The 22,415-nt window shown below is 37.9% G+C and overlaps 1 pseudogene; it reads left to right on the plus strand.

The window, feature by feature from the left end:
• Positions 1-4,128: 4,128 nt before the first annotated feature.
• LOC140604502 (succinate dehydrogenase [ubiquinone] cytochrome b small subunit, mitochondrial pseudogene) lies at positions 4,129-15,400 on the plus strand (annotated as a pseudogene).
• The last annotated feature ends 7,015 nt before the right edge of the window (positions 15,401-22,415 follow it).

A 22,415-nucleotide genomic window follows, 5' to 3' on the forward strand; every position in this document is an offset into this window, starting at 1 on the left:
AAAAAGGAAGAAAGAAAAAAAAAGAAAAAGAGAAAGAAAAAGAAAGAAACGATAAAAAGGTTGGGGGAAGGAGACAAATCAAAAAGCAAAACAAAACGGAACAAAACAAAACAAAACAACAACAACAACAACAAAAACCACGGGGAGTATCTTCTGATTCTGTGTACTTTAAGTCCCTTGACTTCCCCTGGAAGTTGTCCATCTAGCTGGTCTTCTGGGGGAGGGGCCTGTTGTGCTGATTTTCAGGTGTTAGCACTTGGGGGAGCTGCTCTGCCCCCTGCCTGGTGCAGGGCTCAGTGGGGGTTGTTTACCCCATGAGGCCCCTGGAGGAACAACTCCAGTGGCTGCGGCAGCTCTGGAGCCCTGGATTCAGCTCCTGCAAGAACTATTCCGTCTGCAGGGCCTGGAGGCTCCGGGGCAGGGCCGCTGATCTGCTCAGCTCGGGGCAGGAGCGTCCTCGCTGTCCTGGGCCCTCCCGGCCTCTACCTGTCCCGGGTGAGGCCGGATCCTGGGCTGTGTCCCGGCGCCCTGTGCTCCGGAGCCTGTGCTGGTGGATTCGCGCTCCCGGAGCCACGCAGCCCCCACCACAGAGCCTCTTCCTCCGCACGAGCCCCTCCGAGCTGCTCCCGCCCCGCAGCCCCCTCCGCGGAGCCGCCCCCGAGCCCCTCCAGCTGCTCCGGGTCCCGCCGTGCGCGCTGCAGCCCTTAGGGAGCTCGGCGCACTCTCCCGGGGCGCAGTTGCTCTGTTAGTGTCCCCGGGAGCCCGAGGGCATCCCCGCCCTCCTGGGTCCTGCTCCACCTCCCCACGAGCCCCTTTCCCCCGGGAAGGTCGGTGCAGCTCCTGCGTCTCCGGGACGGGGCTCTCCTGACCTGGGGACACTCGCCCCGGCCTCAGCCCGGCTCCTCGCGGGCCCCTCCCCCTTGGAGGCCTTTGTTCCTTTATTTCTTTCCCCCACCCCGTCTTCCTACCTTGATAGAAGCGCGAACTCTTCTCACAGTAGCATTCCAGGTGTTCTCTCTTTAAATCTCAGGCCGAATTCTTAGATTTTCAGGAAAATTTGAAGGTTTTCTAGGTAATTTGGTGGGGACAGGTGATTTGGGGACCCTACTCTTCCGCCATCTTGCCCCTCCCCCCTCATATTTTTGTATTCTTTAGTAAATACCTAGAAGTTAAATTGCTAGTAATTCTATTTTTAACTTTTTGAAGAATCTCCATACAGTTTTCCACAGTGGCTGCACCAGTTTGCATTTCTACCAACAGTGCAGAGGGTTCTCCTTTCTCCACATCCTTGCCAATACCTGTTGTTTGTTGTGTTGTTGATTTTGGCCATTCTAACAGGTGTGAGATGATATATATTTATAGTTTTGATTTGTATTTCCATGATCATCAATGATGGTGAACATCTTTTCATGTATCTGTTGGCCATCTGAATGTCTTCTTTAGAGAAATGTCTATTCATATTTTCTGCCCATTTTTAATTGGATTATTCCTCTTTTGGTTCTAAGCTCTTTCTATATTTTGGATACTAATCCTTCATTAGATATATTATTTGCAACTATCTTCTCCCACTCTGTAGGTTGCTTTATAGTTTTGTTGATCATTTCTTTTCCTGTACAGAAGCTTTTTATTTTGATTAAGTCCCAATAGTTTATTTTTGCTTTTGTTTCCCTTGCCTCAGGAGACATTTCTATAAGAAGTTGCTGGTATCAGAGAGGTTACTGTCTGTATTCGCTAGGATTTTTATAGTTTCAGGTCCCACATTTAGGTCTTCAACCCATTCTGAATTTATTTTTGTGTTTGGTATAAGAAAGTGGTCTAACATCATTCTTTTGCATGCTGCTCTCCAGTTTTCCCAAATCTATTTGTTGAAGACACCTTTTCTCATTGCATATTGTTTCCTGTTTCGTTGAAAATTAATTGAACAAATAATTGTGGATTCATTTCTGGGTTTTCTATTCTGTCTTATTGGACTATGTCTGTTTTTGTGCCAGTACCATACTGTTTTCATCACTACAGGTTTGTAATATATTTGAAGTCTGGGATTGTGACTCTGGCTTGGCTTTGCTTTTTAAGTTTGCTTTGGTGATTCTGGATCTTTTGTGGTTCCATACAAATTTTAGGATTGTTTGTTCTACCTCTGTGAAAAATGCTATTGGTATTTTGATAGGGATTGCATTAAATATGTAGATTGCTTTGGAGAGTATAGACATTTTAACAATGTTTGTTCTTCCAATCCATGAATATGGAGTGTCTTTTCATTTTTTTGTGTCCTCCTCTATTTCTTTCATCAGTTATTTTATACTTATCAGAGCACAGGCTTTCACCTCTTTGGTTAGGTTTCTTGATTTTGGTGCAGTTGTAAATGGTATTGATTCCTTAATTTCTCTTTCTGCTGCTTCATTTTTGGTATATAGAAGTGCAACAGATCTGTATGTTGACTTTTTAATCTCAGAACTTTACTGAATTCATTTATCAATTCAAGCAGACTTTTTTGTAGAGTCTTTGGGTTTATACAGTCTGCAAAAAATGAAAGTTTTACTTCTTCCTTGCCAAATTGGATGCCTTTTATTTCTTTTTGTTGTCTTGTTACTGAAGCCAGGACTTCTAGTACTGTGTTCAATGACAGTGGTGAGAGTGGACATCCCTGTCTTGTTCCTTGTTTGCCATAGAGGAAAAGCTCTTAGTTTTTCCTCATTGAGTATGGTATAGGTTGTGAATTTTTCATGTATGACCTTTACTATGTTGAGATATGTTCTATCTAATCTACTTTGTTGAGGATTTTTCTCATGAATGGATATAGTACTTTGTCAAATGCTTTTTCTGCATCTATTGAAATATCATATGTTTTATATCCTTTCTTTTATAATATAGTGTATCACATTGATTGACTTGAAAATATTAAACCACCCCTTGCAACCTAAAAATAACCCAAGAATAAATCCCACTTGATCATTGTGAATTATTATTTTTTTTAATGTATTGTTGGATTCAAACCAGGGGTAGGACAGCATGGAAACAGTGATCTATAAAACACCTCAGGCACAATGTGGGGAGATTATTGGCTCTTCTCAGAGCAGGTCTCTTTGAGAGGCAGTGTTCACAGAGATGCCTCTAGGGGAACAAAGGAGCTGGCCTCGAGCCATATCCTTCCCATACACCTCAGCTTGAACACAGAGCCACCTCCTGGAAGCAACACTGGGTTGATTCTGGATAACCAACTTACAGACGCCAAGCCCCAACCCCCTGTGCTCTCTTAGGACTGTCCTTCTCAGTCAAGCTTGCCCTAGACCTAGTGCAGTGGGCCCTCTCCCTTCCCCAGAAGACCAGCACAAACCCTTGCCTGCACCACATCTCAAAAGCCTGGAGTTTTAAAGGTCAGCAGGCTTGGCTTGGATAAAGCCCAGAGGTCACCACACTGCTCCTAGAGTGAAGGCAGCCAAAAAACCTGGGTGGGGACAGAAAGTAGAAACAGCTACCTGAAAGGTGCCTGGGGTACATAGGGAGGAAATTAAACACTATTGTTGGAGTGCTTCCTTAAGAGGCAGTGTTCATGGAAACTTCTCTCTGGGAACCAAGTTGCTGGCTGGCACCATTTCCCTCCCCACTTCAGCATAAACACAGTGCCACCTGAGGAAAGCAGCCCAGCCTGGACACTGGCTGTCTAACTTCCTTACGCCATGCCCCACATCCCTATGTTCTGGTGAGACTGCCCTTCTCCGTCAAATTTGCCTCAGTCCCAGTGCAGTAGACCACTTCCCCAGAAGACCAGCACAAAACCCTGTCCATAACATATCTCCTGACCAGAGACTTCTTCAGGGCCTCAATTTTGATGTAAGTGATGTCAGGTCTCATTTCATGAGCAGACCAGAGCACACCTAATTAAAACTTGCCAGGGACCAAACACTGCTTGTAGCAGGGAAGGAGAGCCTCTGCAGATAATTGGTCTGAAGGATAGAACAGCTAAAACATAACAGAAGAGCATACACAGTACACACTGGAGGCATTCCCTGAAGCACCAGGCCCTGGGCAGGTGCTTCTTCTTCATAAAGCCATTACTTTTAGGAGCAGGAGACATAAATAGCTTTTCTAACATAGAGGAGGAGGCAGAGACTTAAACAGAATGCCAAGATGGGTGGATTTACCCCAGTGAAAGAAGAAGATTATGCCATGGCCATAGATCTAAATGAAACAGATATAAATAGCATGCCTGATGGAGAATTTAGAGCAATAATCATAAGGATGCTCACTGGCCTCGAGAAGAGAAGACATCAGTGAGACCTTTACCAGAGAGCCAAAAGAGTTAAAAAAGAATCAGAGATGAAAAATGCAAAAAAAAAAAAAAAAAAAAAAGGGTGGGGGGAGACTGGAAACAGGCTTAATGCAATGAGCAGCAGACTGGAAAAAGGAGAGGAATAAATTAGTGACCTAAAAGACAAAATAATGGAAAATAATGAAGTTGGACAAAAGAGACAAGGAAGAATTATGCAACACAAGAATAGACTTAGAGAACTCAGTGACTCCATCAAACATAATAACATTTGTATTTTAGGAGTCCCAGAAGAAGAGAGAAAATGAGGACAGAAAATTTATTTCAAGAAATAAATGCTGAAAACTTCCCTAATCTGGGGAAAGAAACAAACCTCCAGATCCGGAAGACACAGAGAACTTCCATCCAGATCAACAAAAGCCAGCCAACATAAAGATATATCATAATTAAGTTTGCAAAATATAGTGATAAAGAAAAATCTTAAAAGCAGCAAAAGAAGACCAAATCTTATCAGGGAAAACCCAAAAGGCTAGTTGGATCTCAACAGAAACTTGACAAGTCAGAAGAAAGTCAGAAGCAAGATATATTCAAAGTGCTGAACAGAATAATCTGCAGTGTAGAGTACTCTAACTGACAAGGCTTTCATTCAGAATAGAGGAAGAGATGAGGAATTTCCTAGACAAACCAAAACTAAAGGAGCTCATGACCACTAAACCAGCCCTGCAAGAAATATTAAAGGGAACTCTGAGTGGAAAGGAGAGACCAAAAGTGGCAAAGACAAGAAAGGATCAGAGAAACTAGGAACAATGATGAAACAAGAAGTAAAGTGGCAATAAATACATATCTATCAATAATTACTTTGAATGTAAATGGACTAAACACTCCAATTAAAAGACATAGAGTGTCATAGTGGATAGAAATAAATGAGACCTGTCTATATGCTGCCTACAAGAGATTCATTTTACACTTGATCTTAGCCAAAAGGCCGAGAAGTGATCAAGACTCATTTTAGACCTTAAGGTATCTGCATATTAGAAGTGAGGATGGAGATACATTTATCAGATAAATGGATGTCGAAAGAAAGCCAGAGTAGCAATACTTATATGGGACAAACTGGATTTAAAACAAAGACTGTAACCAGAGACAAAGAAGAGCATTATATAATCATGAGGGTGACAATCCAACAAGAAGATATAACAACTGTCTATCATCATTTGTACTATTTTAACAAGGATTTAGTTGTTAATACATTGAAACAGCATATAGCCAGGATTATAAGAGCCTAAAGTTTAAAGTTTTGCATTGAAGAATCAGTCCGTAATCTAAAAGAGCAAAATCACAGAGAACATATCCTAGAAAAAGCAACAAAACGGGAGTATCAGAAACAATAACTCTGACAAGACCTTCCTCTGTAAGTTGTTAAACCAAAGGCTTCACTGATTTAACATTTAATTTGGGATAAACCTAAAGTCTCATTCATGCTTCACCTTGGATCTTTAAATTTGTGAGTCCTATAGCATGCTCCAAATGCAGGAAAACAAGGCTTCTGCTCAAGAGTCACCATTTAGTAGTAGGAGAAAAAGAGAAAATAAAACTGGCTGGCCAGAGCAAGCTCTTCAACAAAAGCTTATGCCAATTACATGCCCATTGAATGATTAAGAGCATGAGCTTTCATATCAATGCACTTCATGATTTTTCTAAAAACTTCCTGGAGATTATGGAGGGTCCTAAATATTTTTAATATAGCATGTATAATTTTACAGCCACTGGAACATTTCTTCTCTACAACGTACACATTTACTAAGCCACACTCTCTCTCTCTCTCTCTCTCTCTCTCTCACACACACACACACACACACACATCTTTATAATAACTCTCAATACTATCCTCTTACTACTGTTATGTTGTTGACTTAAAGAGTTGCTACACCTTCGAATAATTTACTGGGCATTTCATTTTCACCAAGCCTTTTTGGAAGTAGGTTAACATTCAGTGAATTATATTTTCAGTGAATCTGATGCACTTCTAAAATGTGGTGTTCATCTTTATCCACAGAGTCACTTAAGTATTTAAACAAATATTTGGTCTCTTTAAAAATGAGCTAGACAAATTGACAGCTGAACCCCTTAGCTGTTTGTCAGATAGAAGTCTGGCTGGGCTGTGGAGAGACATCATACCCCCTCACCCTGCAGTCTTTCTCCAACATTACCAGCTCCCTGCACCTCCTCATAAAGTCTCCATTTTGGGAACTTGCCCTTTCTTCCACACCATCTTTGTTTATCCTCAACTTTCAACTCTAACTCATGGGTTTAATTCTTAATTGCCTATTTTTTTAGACTTACTCTCTGGAATCAAGCAGTTTTCTGGATAACATCTGTTTCTCTCTTATCTTATAAATTAATTTCATTCATTTTTTTCAAACCTAAGCTTATGTAGTACTCTCCTTTATCCCACCATCCACTTATTTCCTTCTCAGAATTGATTTCTATAGAGTGTATTTTTGATTTCCATCCCAGCCACAGTCCCAACCTCATCACTTGGCTGCATTTTTCGCTAAGAACAAATTCACTCTAGAAGAGACCACCTTATGCTTGTATATATCATATGTACATATGGTAGGTACTGCTGCAGGCATATGTATTCATACTAAAGCCTGCTAAAGCATTATAATGCACTAATACTCCTAAAGAATTTTATCTTTTAATCAGTGATCCCATATTCTGCAAATCAGAGAAACCACTTTCTGGTTCCAACTATAGGATAGCAAACTTCCATAAACAGCAGCAACCTCTTCTACTTATGTTCATTTCACTCACTCAACAAACATCTATGAAACACTAATTATGAGTCTAGTTTTTTGAGGTGCTATTACTTTTGCGATATGCCTGGACAATGAGCAGCTCAAATATCGGTTCCACCATTTGCTACTTGTATGACTCTCAATTTTCTCGTTTATAAAACAGGGGAAATAGTCATACCTCCCAATAGGTAGTTATGAGGAATGAGTGAGTTTCCATATGTAAAGTGTTTTGCACAATGACTCACAAAGGAAGCGCTATATGTGTTTACTGTTATTATTATTAAAGAGTATGCTGAAGAGTATATTTCCAAAGAAATCCCTCAGTGACCACTGTTATCAAATTGGAGGTCCGTTTTTTCATGAAAAAAAATATAAGCTTGGAGATATGACAAAAAGACATTTTAAAATTCAGCAAAGCTTTTGAAATTACATGTGTAAAGGAAAAAGAGAATGATAATTTTTCTGATGAAGGATTAAAACAATACTCAAATCAAGTCATTGAATATGAATGAGAAAGTAGCCGGGATTGTTTTTCTGCCTGATAAACAAGACTAGAAGGGAAAAAAAAAAAGATAGAATAACTTATCACAGCTCTACATACTGAGAAGTAGCTTAGAATCCATTACATGCCCTGCCTGATATCCCCCAGCAGAATAGGGGCACTCTGATGATTTCAGTTCTGCATCCTAGCAATATCTAGAAATAAGCAAAGTGGTCTAGGCTGAAAGGAAAGACAGAAATGGCAGCTTTACCAAGGTAAAGTTTTAACAATAAAATATCAAAGGGAACACAATCAAAAACAAGGGGGGGGATCCCTGGGTGGCGCAGCAGTTTAGCGCCTGCCTTTGGCCCAGGGCGCGATCCTGGAGACCCGGGATCGAATCCCACATCGGGCTCCCAGTGCATGGAGCCTGCTTCTCCCTCTGCCTATGTCTCTGCCTCTCTCTCTCTCTCTCTCTGTGTGTGTGATTATCATAAATAAAAAAAAAAAAAAAACAAGGGAGGGGCACCTGGGTAGCTCAGTCGAGTAAGTGTCTGACTCTTGATTTTAGCTCAGGTCTTGATCTCAGTCTTGAATTCAAGCTTTGTGTTGGGCTCCACGCTGAGTATGAAGTCTACTCAACAATAAATAAAGAAATAAAAAAAGAAAAGCAATTTAAAGAAAGTGATTTATTTCTTTCAAGACTCTTCCAGTGTCTTGGCAGAATCAGAAGCCTTTGATGAGACTAATAACACGAGGATTTTCTATCTTATCTGTTTTGCATATTTTCCTACATTATGGTTGCTCTTTTATGTTAGAGTATTGATTGTGCTGAACTATTGCTGCAAAAACATGTCTTCCCTCTAACAGACAAGAGCGAGGACTGCTGGCTTTCTCTTTAAGTCCAGCTAATGCTGGCAACCACTTAACTTTTTGTGATTACATGAACCCTAAGATGGGACTCTAAAAATTCATTTCCTACCCGTTTATTTTTGCCATTATTTCCTCTAATTAGTAAAGCATGGAAGTCTTTAACTGAGATGACTAAGTGATTTAATTCTTTTCCTGATGGAAGTGTTGTCTCTGAGAAGAGAGTATGAGAGGGCATGAATGTATATACGTAGGTGAGGATTAGGTGCCATGGAGGGAGGAGTGAGTACTGCAAAGGTCTTGGGCTTCTGGGGAAACACATTCCAGTCTTTCATATTAACTATACCAGTGGTGTGATGAGGCCAGTGCCTTGTAGCTCTCGCAAGTTGATTATGAACATCTCTTCCCAGTTCAACATGCATCCTAGCAATATCATGGTGGTGCTTTGAAATTGTGAGGGTATTTACACCATGGAAACTGGCATATGCAACTAATCAGGTCTTTTTTTTTTTTCTTTTGCCACAAATGCCAGCTGTTCAAAATTTACCATCATTCACTGACTATGACTGGTCATAAGTAACATGTCTATAAACTGATATGAGCACTGTAACCTGGGTTAGTTTATTCTGAAGGAATGTAATACAGGGAGGGTAAATATTGTGTGGGTCACAGGTTGTTTAGAAATGACAGTATGTACTATTGCTTTGAAGGGCAGATTGCCATTTTATATTCCCCCCCAAGCCCTATATTTTCCTCTATTAACTGTCTTATGTGAACATAATCTATTACTTATACTTATCTTGTCCATGACATAGTGAGTTCCTTATAGTTAGAATGATATGTGGTTTCTCTTCATTTATTTAGTGTTTAGTTGTGTCTGACAGAGTCCTGATGGTTTCTAGGCTTGCTACTTTCTGGATTGCTTCACCTCTAACAGAGCGGAAATATCATGTGTTCCAACAATGTCTTGAGATTATTCTGAGAATCAAATGATAGAATGTCAGTGTCAGCCACTCTCCTAGATAGAGGACTCACCTATAATTTTTAAAACAGTGCAGCAAATATTTAGCATGATATGCATATTTGTATTTATTAGATGCAATTTGGAGACAGTGTAATAAATTAGAGGGATCTTCTTCAAAATAATTTGCCACTGCTTAACAATATAACCTTTAAGAAATTCATATAACCATTTTGAGCCTGTTTCTACATTGTTATAAATATCTAAAAACCTAGCTTACAGGGTCAACATGAGAATTACAATGAGATACCATACAGGAAGCTTCTAACCAAAACCATTGCTGGCATGTAGTAGATGTCTGACAAATACTAACTCCCTTCCCTGATCTCCTATGTGATAGAAGCATTGTATAGATAAACTGCCTAATGCTCTGAATCTTGGTCACCTCAATCATAACGATCATCCTTGTCATCACAATTGCAATTTCACTGGACAAGAAAGAAGCTTTGCAAAGTGATGGCCTTTCCATATATCAATAACTAATCCCTCAGCAAACCTCCAAATCCAACCCACTTTAGGAGTATATATGTTCTATAAAGAAGAAACAAAATTCTAGTTAATTAATTACCACTATCAACATACCAGTAGATGAATGTTTTTCAGAGAAAGCCTTTGGGAAGTTTTAGGTAGAGCATAACTTAATTGTTATAGGCCTGTTCAAAGTCCCCGTGCCATTCCCTCTTTGTCAACATTTAGCATAATGTGATGCTCGTAGTCAGAGGCTGTTTCCATTAAGTAAGTTTGTGCATGCATAGAGGATGCCTTCTTAAAACAGCTGGGACAGCAACCTGTGTGCACTTGAGTGATGGATTGGTTTTCTCCTTATGGGCCCAATTTGTGAATTGAGTCAAGTGAAGCCCAGGGCTCTCATCTTTTCAAAACAAGTATATTAGATAAGACTGGAGCAGAGGAAGAGCAGCTTTGGCAGACATCTCTATTAGCAACCATGTTCTGGTCTTTGCTTTACTTATGGACATATCCACCCCAAATCATCTAACTACACCATTTCAAAATATGCATATGGAATTAGGACTGATGACTGATATCTCTTTGATGTGTACTTCCTAGATCTCAGTGACAACTTGCTTTAAACCTCAGAAGTAGGAAAGAGAACATGTTACATGCCATAATCTAGATAAAGAGAGACAACAGGTGACATCACTCACTAAGTTTCTTTTTTTTTTAAGATTTTATTTATTTATTCATGAGAGACACACACACGAGAGAGAAAGAGAGAGAGAGAGAGAGAGAAAGAGAGAGGGGCAGAGACACAGGCAGGGGGAGAAGCAGGCTCCATGCAGGGAGCCCGATGTGGGACTCGATCCGGGGACTCCAGGATCATGCCCTGGGCCCAAGGCAGGCAGACGCTTAACTGCTGAGCCACCCAGGTGTCCCAACATCACTACCTTTCATGATAAATATTGATAGAATCACTCAGATCACATGATTATAAATGAATTTCTACCAATTGAAAACAAGCACCACTTTCTCAGTTTGGAAAAAGCCGGTGTTGTTCTCCTGCTCTTTCGGCAGCAACCAGAGTTTACTTCGAAAGTATCCTAATTCTTGCTTACAAATTCTTAGATTCATCCCTGCTTCTCTGGGCCTCCCAGGCCCTCCAGGATATAATAATCTGTGTACATATCAGTCCTTTACTTCAGATTTTAACCTCTTCTAGACTAGGAGCTGAAAGGGTTTTATCTTTCTACTTTCTGAACCAAGCATGGTCATTGGTACACAGCAAACACTCAACAATTTTCATTAGTTCACTCCTCTTAAATTTAAATTTAAAAAGAAGGGTCAAGGGAAAAGGTGACACCCAATAGCAATTGTGCACAAATCTTATCCAATCAGGTGAATGAAGCCGTGATTGCTTGTATCTGTAATTTCTTCAAGTCGATAGTCACCTCCCAGGGCACCTCTGGACTAATTAGATTAACTGTTACTGTCAAGGCTATCTAATTGCCTGTACTAAAGAAAGCAAATTGCAGACAGTAGATATCAATGTAAAATCAAACAGAAAACAGGTGTTTGCTAATTAAAACTGAGATTTTAATGAATGACCCGTGTGGTTTTGGTGAATAAATACCACTCCCAACATCTGCTTCATAATTAGACTCCTCTCTCCCTCTCTCTTTTTCTGTCTCTCTCCCTCTCCTTCTTCCACCCACTTTGCCGACACCACAGTAAATAACTGTGAAATGACAAATTTTTTAAAAGCCCCCAAATCTTTACTCTTTGCAAAGGGACAAAAGCAGATGTGCCTGTCTAGGTAACTGTAAATAAACCAATCATAAAGAATTGAAAAAAAAAAAAAAGGCCTGTGCATTTACTAATGCATTTACCTAATAGTTTATTAGTTTGTACATTAAAGACTATAATACATTGGTAAAAGAGGTGACAGGACTGGAAAAAAGATCACATCAAAGCATTTTAATGCACAAATTGGCCATGGTACACTGGGGGAGGCTTATTATGAGTTCTGGTTCATCTACCATTTGGGACTTTATTTTGAGTTAATTGGGCTTCTTGCTGAGATGACCTCATCTGATGGATGTTGCTTTTTTGCCTTTCTATCCATTTGAAAGTGAAAGAGGAGAAGCTAATTTTAAAATGTAATAATAAATCTGTGGAATGTACCTGGTAAGCAGGTTTAGCAGAAATGCTTCATATTTAGGAAAGCTAAAATAAGGGAACCAACTTAGAATGAATGAACAGAAAGGATATGAACAAATGTCAGTCATTTTGTTGAGATCATCTTTGCAGAAACATTTTCCCACCATTAGTCTTTGTGTTTTTGAATGCTCAGTAAGTACATTTCTAGTCATAGCTGCTTTGTGCAATTAAACTCAACTGTTATGTCTCAGCCACAGGAGCTCTGAGGACTTGGCAAAGCTATTGAGTGCTGTGTCAACTAATAAACAACCAAATGTATTGAAATCTGAAAAAGTCAAGTGGCTTCTGGACAAGTTTCTTCACTCATCCTAAGACACCAGATCAGAAGGATACAAGCTAAGAGCATGATAGGCATGTCCTATAGGGCATGGGCTTTTGAGCACTGCACTATTTTAATTCAAGAATAGAACCCATAGAAGCATGACCATGAAAGAAAATATACACTGAGCCCTCATCAAAAGTTTTGAATAACATATAAGAAAACTTGATGTCCTATTTTAATTGCTTTTAAATTAAAATATACATATTTTTTAGAGAACTGAATATAATTGATTCTCCCTAAATTAAAAAAGTCCCAAAACATATTATACGCCCACACAATTTTTAAATGATTTTGTCTGTTTATGTGCATGAAGCATACATCTATATGTGTCAAATGTCAGCAGGTTTAAATGGTTGTGGATAAAAATAGACTCGTTATGATGTTTCAGAGCAGGTTCTTACCTTCCTCTAAGTGCCTCTTTATATGATTTTTAGCATTTTCCAAATCAATTCCTCACACGGTGACACAAGTCCCTGGGGTTCTGTGGCACCTGACACATTCTGCTTCTCACGCCTTAACTGCACTGGTTTTATCTGCTGCTGCAGATGTTCTGGCGGGAGGCCCATGCTAGTCCTGCTGCCAGTGTCCATCAGGAAAGGCCACTATTGGGCCAGTGCTCACCCTGGTCTCAGCTGCCCATTTTCAGGGTGTCTAGGAATTCCCGGCCCAAAACAAAGTCTGAGAGAATGTTATTTCTTCATTTCAGTGACATACTTTGTCACCTAGGCCCTCTACCAGTTTTACTTATGTCCAGAGTCTCCCAAAATCTTTATGAAAGAGCATTATTCCTCAGCCTCTGATCCCAGCAGCTAAAATCAGTTGGTTACAATGTGGGAGAATATTCTGCTGTACCCCCCTCACTCCCACACGCCTTCTCTCCTCTCTCATGCTGTTCCTTGCCCTGACTAAACGTCTTCCAATTAAACTCCTTCTACTCTTAGGCACTTGGATTTTAATTCTTAAAAATGAAATATCAATTACATACATAAGGTGTTGTATGCTGATATATAAATTTCAAAATACAACTGTAATTTTAAAAATGTGGGGAATAGGGGCACCTAGGTGGTTGAGTTGGTGAAGTGTCTGTCTTCAGCTCAGGTCTTGATCTTGGGATCCTGGAATCAAGCCCTGTGTTGGACTCCCTGCTCAGTGGTGAGTTTGCTTCCTCTTCTTCTGCCCCTCCCCTGCTCATGTTCTCTTTCTCTCCCTCTCTCTCTCAGATAAATAAATAAAATCTTTTTTTAAAATGTAAGGAATACTATTACCTAGTCTAGGAGAATATCATCAGTAATGCTGAAGTCCCTTATTTCAGAGAATGTCATTTCTCTGCATTTTGTTTTTTATCAATGCCTTGCTTTTATCTTAATAGTTTTAATAAATATTTATGTACCTCCCAAAAGGTATCCATTTTGCTTTTGATTGTTTCCAACCATTTATCAATGAATCACATAAGTTCTCTCCTGGGACTACCTTATTTTACTTGCCTTTTTTTAAAATCCATCATTCAATCTTGATGTGTTAAATTTTATTAATTGGCTATCATATGGCAAATCAACCTTCCATAACTGGAAAACCAATTCAGTCACTATGTGCCACCCTTTTTACATTTTGCTAAACTTGATTTGTCAACATTTTGTTTAAGATGTATTTATCTATATTCATGAGTGAGTTTGGCCTCCAGTTTTCATATATTGTACTGTCTTTATCTTGTTTTAGAATCACTAATGGTCATATGACTCCTTTTCTCTCCTACTTTGAGTGAGAACATTTTTTTGTGATATCTCTGATCCTTTTTCATTATTGTATTTTAGGGGTGATGAAAGATAAGCATAACTTGTCTCTTTCAGATAATAGTTTGGAAGATATGACGATCCATATACTTTCCCAAGGGAAAGTAATGGATATTAACAGAATCCTGAGGCACCTGGATAGCTCAGTCCACTAAGCATCTGCCTTTGGCTCAGGTCATGACCTTGGGGTCTTGGGATCAAGCCCTGAGTCAGGCTTTCTGCTCAGCGAGGCGTCTGCTTCTCCCTCTCCCTCTATCCCTCCCCACCACTTATGCTCTCTCACTCTGCTCTCTTTCAAATAAATAAATAAAATCCTTAAAAAAAAAAAAAAACTAAACTAAACAAAAAGGAATCCTGGTTTTCCAGGTCTAAGCAATAAATGGTTAGCACTTTGGATTGTCTCTCTTGGGGAGGGCATGAGTGTGAATATTATGTGTGGAGAGGGTGAAATGCACATCTAATGACCAGAAGTGTTGGCTGTGACAAAAGTTGTGACTGTCAAATCTATTTCCCATTCTCCCTGGTACTTAGCGGGGCTGTATTTTTTGACTTCTCTAGCAATTAGGTATGACCATATAAGGGAGTTCTAGCAATGGATTTGAATGAAAGACGATGAACATCATTTTCAGACCTGTACCAAAAATTCCTTCCTTAAGTGATCCTTCATGATCTTTTCCCTTTGACTCAATGCCAACAAACACAACCACATTTACAATCATAGTCACAAGATGGTAGAAGGTGTTGCAGTCTCCAGTCATAAAGTAGGTGATATACAGATTAGGAATCCTTGCTTAGGACTGCTTCTGGGTTGTGGGTGACCTTGAGCCTTCAGGAGAGAGATGGCAAGTCCCTGGAGGCTGTGTCCTGTGCGGTGTTCAAGGAGGCTGAGCTCTGTTTCTCTGAATCCCAGTGGTCAGACCTGCTCATGTTTCAGCATTTGTCCAGGACCAGCCTTGCCCAGGATGGTGTAGAACCCAGCACATTCACCTGTCACCCAACCACTACTGGGCCTTGGACAAATGGTTACTGACTATGTTCGAGGGGATGGTTTGCAGAAAGCTGTCAAGGCAGGCATTTTGGCACTCCTGGCTTTAACCTTTACTGGGCTTTGTTATTTCAACTACCATGATGTGGGCATCTGCAAAGTTGTTGCCATGCTGTGAAAACTCTGACCTTTTTGACTTAATACCTTCAGAATTGATTGTACACCTCTTTGCCTCTGCTCTATCATGCCCTTCAGCTCACAGTAAGGAGAAAATAACAGATAAGTCCAATGGTGAGACAAACCTCTTCTAATCACCTGATTATTTTTAGAATTTAGTCTTTGAGGAAAAGGTTTGAGATGAATTATATCCAAGAAATTTGGAGACTGGGTTCCTTGTTCTGGTGAGTTATGGGATTGTCTCCTAGCTTTTCACAAGATTCATAGCACAACTAACCATTATGTATGAGCCTTTGTCTGTTAGTGTATCAAATTCTTAAAGGGGATTCAGCTTTATTACTATCAGTAGATGATCAAATTTTTGTATTTGTCCTGGGAATGATGGAGAAAGGGAAAACCTGTTAATTTGTAAGTAAAGACTTAAAATTAGTGTTTAATTTTACTGGTTACTGATGGTTACATGTCCCAGGGAAAGTTTAAAATTAGGAAATACTGCTCTTTGACATTATTCATTTCTAAGTTCTGGGAAGAAGAGCCTGGAGAGCTTCTGAGTATGGAGAAGTTCCATATTGGGAAGAGGTCCCCTCATAGATGTATGAAAGTATTATAGATTCTAAACTGAGACTTAAAAAATAAATAAATAAATAAACTGAGACTTAATCCTCAAATGTGTTTATTTTACTTGCCCTAAAATAATCTGTCTACGAATATGAAAAACTGTAATTATTATTTGTTTTCCCACTGTAGGAATCTTTAATGTGAAAATGTATCCTTTGAAAATAAATTTTTTAAAAAATAAAATGCTATATAATAATTTAAAAAAAAAAGGAATCCTTGCTTAGCACATCAAATGATAGAGAAATAAACTTGCTTCCTACTCATCCATAGAGAATGTGGTATACCTGCAGGAACACTAGGGTAACTTTAACTTACACATTCCAATTTCTTTTTTCTCTACTTTTGCAACTTTAGAAGTCCAGAGGACAAGCTAGATTTTCGATCTTTAACTTCTATTTCTCTTAATTTTTTTTCATGTATACCTTCTGTTTTTCTATACTGAATCCTAGATAATTTCTTCCCATCTCTGTCACTATATATATATATATACCAGTAGTATATATATATATATATATATATATATATATATATATATATATATATATATACTACTAATTTAAATTATTTGTAATTCCTTTATTACATTTAATTTTTGGTCACTTTTTATTTCCTTCCTATATTTTCTTATATCTTTAAAATTTTTCCTTAAATATATCAGGCCTTCAGTCAAATTCTGAAAACTTTTTGAGGGTTTGATGCTGCAATCTTTTTTCTACTCTCACTCTCAATAGCTTGTTTACTAATGTATATTATAATTATTAGTATTTTATGAGCTTATTTCCCCCATTGCCTGAGTTTCCATATCTAAAGTGTGTTCCTTGAAAGATGATTTGAATTTACTTCTGTCTGGTGTCTGAAGGACCAGTAAACCTAGATGATTTTGGACAGCACTCAATTTAAAATTATTTTATTGTGGTGTTGCTGAGAGCTAATGGATAGTATGATGCTTTTACTAAAAATAAATATAGTTGAATTTTTGGTAGGAATTTATTTTTTTAAAGATTTATTTATTAAAAAAAAGATTTATTTATTTATTTTTGAGAGAGAGAGAACAAGGGAAGGGGCAGCAGAGAGAAACTCAAGCAGACTCTGCCCTCAGTGTGGAGAGTGGAGCCCAAATTGGGGCTCACTGTCATGACCTTGAGGTCATGACCTAAGTGGAAACCAAGAGTCAGAAGCTTAACTGACTGTGCCACCCAAGTGCCCCAAGTTTTTGGGGCAAGTTTAGAAATTCTTATAAGACATACTTTTTCTCTCCCTGTCCATCACCTCTTTCCCCCTTAAAATAATACTGGCAGCCAGTTCTCTTTTTTTGTCTTTTTCTGCAGGAAGGGTTGTTGTTATTACTTATCATAGTATTAAAAAGTCTCTTATTTTTCTAGGTGGGATGTAAGGGGTGAGGATTTTACCTATAAGTAGATGTTTCAAATCTAACTCCCCTTCTTGCTCATGACCTAGTTCTGTGTCTTGCTTTTTCTTCCAGCAGCCCATTAAAATTAAGATTAAGCTCTAGCCTCCATGATCAGCAAATATCCCAGGGTGAACATTGGCTTCATAATATATTCACCGATCTGCATTTTTACTTTTTCAAAATTTCTGTCCTTGGATGTTCTCCTTTTACCTATCAACCATACTCTTCACATAGTGTGAAATATTCAGTCTATATTTATTAAGGCTTTTATATGTTTACTCCTATGAAGCAAACCTTTAGTTCCTTATAGTTTCAGAAATGGAATCCCTGCTCCCAATATTAATGCATAATAATAACTATAAATAAATAGTAAAATAAATATTTAAACATTTATTTATGGGAGGGAGGTATTACCTTACCTCAAGCAAACCAGCCAAACTGTATTGTTACAATACACATAAATTCATATTTGTAGGCCTTATCTTTAGAAACTATAAAGTGGATTAGTAAAATGATGACTCTAAGTGGTTGTTTCTGTGAATAACAGAATGCCATGCGGGGTTCAAGCACTCAAAAACTGTTGAATGATGATGACGTAGACAATGATGATGGTGATGATGATTACATCATTGAGCTGAATAAAGAGATAAGATCTTGTTAGGAATTGGAAATAGTATAAGAGCAAATGTCTTATGGGTATGGAGATGTTCCAGTTTGTTTATACAGAAGGATATATGGAAAATATCCACAGGGAGCAGTAACAGTACCATCCTACTCAAGAACTTTCAAGTCTAATGGGAAAGATAAAATAATTGAAAAATGCACTTTAAATGTTATTTATCACCCACTTTGCTACAAATGTATTTTAGTGAGGATGCTCATAATTTGTTTTTCCATTACCTGCACAGGGTCCAGATATTAGCCTTGAAGCTAGAAGGTTAAATCAAAACACAAACGTGCTAATTTTTCTCTACTCAAAGGCAACGTTTGTTGATTTTGGCTGTTTACCCCCCCTCCCAAACACAATCTACTTCGCAGAGGTAGGATCCTATCCATATTGTGACCAAATCCATTTTTAGAAAGACTCTCCTGGTATTCCTGATGTTACTTAGGTGGTGACTATAACGAAAGATTCAATTCGTTAAGCAGACATCAGAGATTCTGGATTAGTTTTAAGGAAATAACCCTGTTAAATGATCCTTGCACATGCTGGACTATTGCTCATCAAAGCCACATTCTTGCTTTCTTTTTCTCAGGGAATATGCAGAAGACATACTCACATGTAATGAGCAGATCTAATCTTAAAAAAGTGTGCTAACAGGTTTGCATACTAACAATAAGATTTATCTCCAGGCTGACAGTTTACAGGTAGTCTTTTATTTTCCAAGGCAAATTTGAAAATTAGCAAATTAAATCACAATGTTGTTTACATGATACAGAAGTACCCTGTTTGGGACGTTGTTCTTTTTCCTTTAGTGCATAAGAATATTTTAATAGTTACAAAAGAACAAAAACCTTCCAGTTCTCTGCTTCTGGCAGCATGCCACTTCTTCCATCTAAAGTGATCAAAGACTGTAAACACCACGTGGTAGAGGAAGAGATCTTTTTTAACTGGTAGGGCTTCATTGTAGTTTTGTGAAGCAGTAAAACCCTGCAAGCATCATAGGTGAAATTTGGGAACTGCTGGAGTCATTTTTATCTTTCAGGATCAAAAAGGAGTAACTTTATAAAAATTCCCATCTCCTTTCCCTGGGCACACCAGTATGATGGGAGGATTTGGCTAGCCTAATGGTGAAACTCTTATTATGAACACTTTATACTCACCATTCAGCCCAGAAAGATTCCTGGTACTGTAAAGCCTAGCCATTTGAAGGTTAAAGTAACATGTTCATTACTGCCAAGGACGTAGCTTCTATGAGCTGTACAGGAGGCTATTGTATTGCCAATGTTCTCTAAAAAGGGTAGATAGATGGAAACCATGAAATGAATTCATATTACATGTGCACTTTTCATATTATATTTATGGAACCCCAAATGTATTAACTGAATATGCTTGCTGCACAGTAAATTAGCTCAATTTCATGGTGAAGGTTTCATTTTCTTTTAAATATTAAAAAAAAATGCCCAAATTCAAGCTTATAGATGTTCTCAAAGCTACTCAGAAAGTCTCTCTAGGATATTTAAAGATTAATTTATGTGAGAATAGGTACAGAAATTATAATATAGTAAAGAACTTAAGTGTATTCACAACTCATAATTTGATAATTCTCTCTACTCCCTCTTAATAACTTTGATACACCTACTCATGCTTTTCCTTAGATCTTATTGCAGATTGTTTGTGCCAATGGACCGAAACGTGAAACATATTATAACCTGTTGACATATTTCCAGTACTGTCCTTACTAAAGGAGCTAATGACTTGGCAATGACTTGGTTTATGATTACGTCCTTCAGGAATTCAGAATAGTTGTAGGGAAATAAGATGTCGTTTTAAATTCCATGATCCTACAGTTACTACCAGAAGAGCAAGTTACTGTATTAAATACATTCCACTCTTGAATCATACCTTTCTTATATGCAACTTGTGCATAGTGAATTGTTTTGCCCATTTCTTCTTGCCAATTTCTCTACCAGTCCTTTCAATATGCCTTTCATCCTTATATTGGTGCATGACTTAACACTTTTAAACCATTCCTACTTATTTCCTCTACTTCCTTGCTTAGATACCCACCCAATTTCCTCTGAGCCTTCAAAATGATGAGAAAAGTATAACTTTTCTGAATTGGACCAGAAAATAAGTTAGACTGGAAATCAGATTTCTCAATATTCTCTGCCTTCTCCAGAATCTTCTTCGTTTTTTTGTTTTTAAATTTCAGTTGTATTTAGTATAATTGACATATAAAATTATAAGATATTTAAGGGTGTATATAGTGGTAGTTTGATATATATGTATATACTGTGAAAGGATCCCCTGCATCTACTTAATACATCTATCACCTTACATATTTATTTTGTATGTGTGTGTGAGAACATTTAAGTTTTCTCTTAGCAAATTTCAGTTATAAATAGTGTTACCCAACTATACTCACAAAGTTATATATTAGCTATAAGACCTTATTCATCTTTTTAAAAAAGATTTATTTATTCATTTGAGAGAGAAAGAGAGTGCAGGAGGGAATGGCAGAGGGAAAAAGAGAGAGACAATCTCAAACAGACTCCCTGCTGAGCATGGAGCCCAATGCAGAATTCAAACTCATGACTCTGAGATCATGACCTGAGCTGAAACCGAGAGTTGGACACTTAACCGACTGAGGCCCAGAACCCTTTTCATCTTACAACTGAAATTTTGTACCCTTTTACCAACCTCTCTCTATCTTCTTTACCTCCCCCCAGTTCCTAGAAACCACTTTTCTACTCTGTTTCTATGAATTTGTCCTTTTTTAAAAAAATCCACATATAAGTGGGATCATATATTTGTCTTTGTCTGACTTATTTCATTTAGAATAATGCCTTCAAGGTCCATCCATGCAAATGGCAAGATTTCCTTTTTCATGGTTGAATAATGTTCTAATATATATATGTATATATGTGTGTATATATACACCACATTTTCTTTGTTCATTCATCTGTTGATGGACACTTAAGTTGTATTCATATCTCGGCTATTGTGAATAATGTTGCAGTAAATATGAGAGTCCAGATATCTCTTTGATCCTGTTTTCCTTTGCATATGTATCCAGATATAGGACTGGTGGTTCATACAGTTCTTTTTTTAACTTTCTGTGGAATCTCGATGTATAATAATGACCTCACCAATTTACATTGCCACCAATAGGGCATGAGTGTTCCCTTTTCTCCCATCCTTGCCAACACTCATTAACTTTTATCTTTTTGGTGATAGCCATTCTAACAAGTGTGAGGTAACATCTCACTGTGATACTAATTTGTAATTCCTAATGGTCAGTGATGTGGCCTTTTTTATGTACCTATTGTCTTCTTTGAAAAAAAATTCTATTCAGGTACTCTGCCCATTTTTTAAGTGGATTGTTTTCTTTGTGCTATGGAGTTGAGTTCTTTGTGTTGTTTGAATATTAATCCTTCTTAGATATATGATTTGCAAATATTTACTCCCATTCTGCAGGTTGCTTTTTTATTTTGTTGGTGGTTTCCTTTGATTTACAGAAGCTTTTTAGTTTGATGTGGTTTGGTTATTAACTTTGCTTTTGTTGCTTATGCTTCTGGTGTCAAATAAAAAAATCATTGCTAAGACCAATGTTAAGGAACTTACCCTTTGTGTTTTCCTCTAGGAGCTTTATGGTTTTAATTCTTCCATACAAATCTTTAATCCATTCTGAGTTAATTTTTGTGTATGATGTAAGATATGGATACAGGTTCATTCTTTTGCATGTGATTGTCCAGGTTGCCAACACTATTAATTGAAAAGTCTATCCCTTTCCCACTAAGTATTCTTACCTTATCTGTCACAAATTAATTGACTGTACATATTCATGGATTTGTTTTTCAGCTTTCTATCTTGTTCCATTGAGCTGAATCTCTGTTTTTGTGCTAGTACCATGCTGTTTGATAACTATAGCTTTGTAATATAGTTTGAAATCAGGAAGTGTAATGCCTATAGTTTTGTTCTTCCTCAAAATTTCTTTGGTATTCAAGGTTTTTTATACTTTTATATTAAGTTTAGGATTGTTGTTTCTGTGAAAAATTCCATTGGAATTTTGATAAGGATTGCACTGAATTGCACAATATGGATCTTTTAACAATATTAATACTTGCAATACATGAACATAGGATATTTTGCCATTTATTTATTTCTTCTTCAGTGTCTGCTCTCACCTCACCTACTCCCATTCTAGAACAAAATTCAATGGTCTATTTTCTCTTTTTCTGCTACCCGATGAAGAAATTAAAATAGATGTTTACTTGTTTAACTTCAATCAAATACTATTTAAGTCACCCAGGATCAAGTAATGCTTGTCCT

This window comes from Canis lupus, chromosome 15 (genome assembly GCF_048164855.1).
Source record: "Canis lupus baileyi chromosome 15, mCanLup2.hap1, whole genome shotgun sequence".
Taxonomy (NCBI): Eukaryota; Metazoa; Chordata; class Mammalia; order Carnivora; family Canidae; genus Canis; species Canis lupus.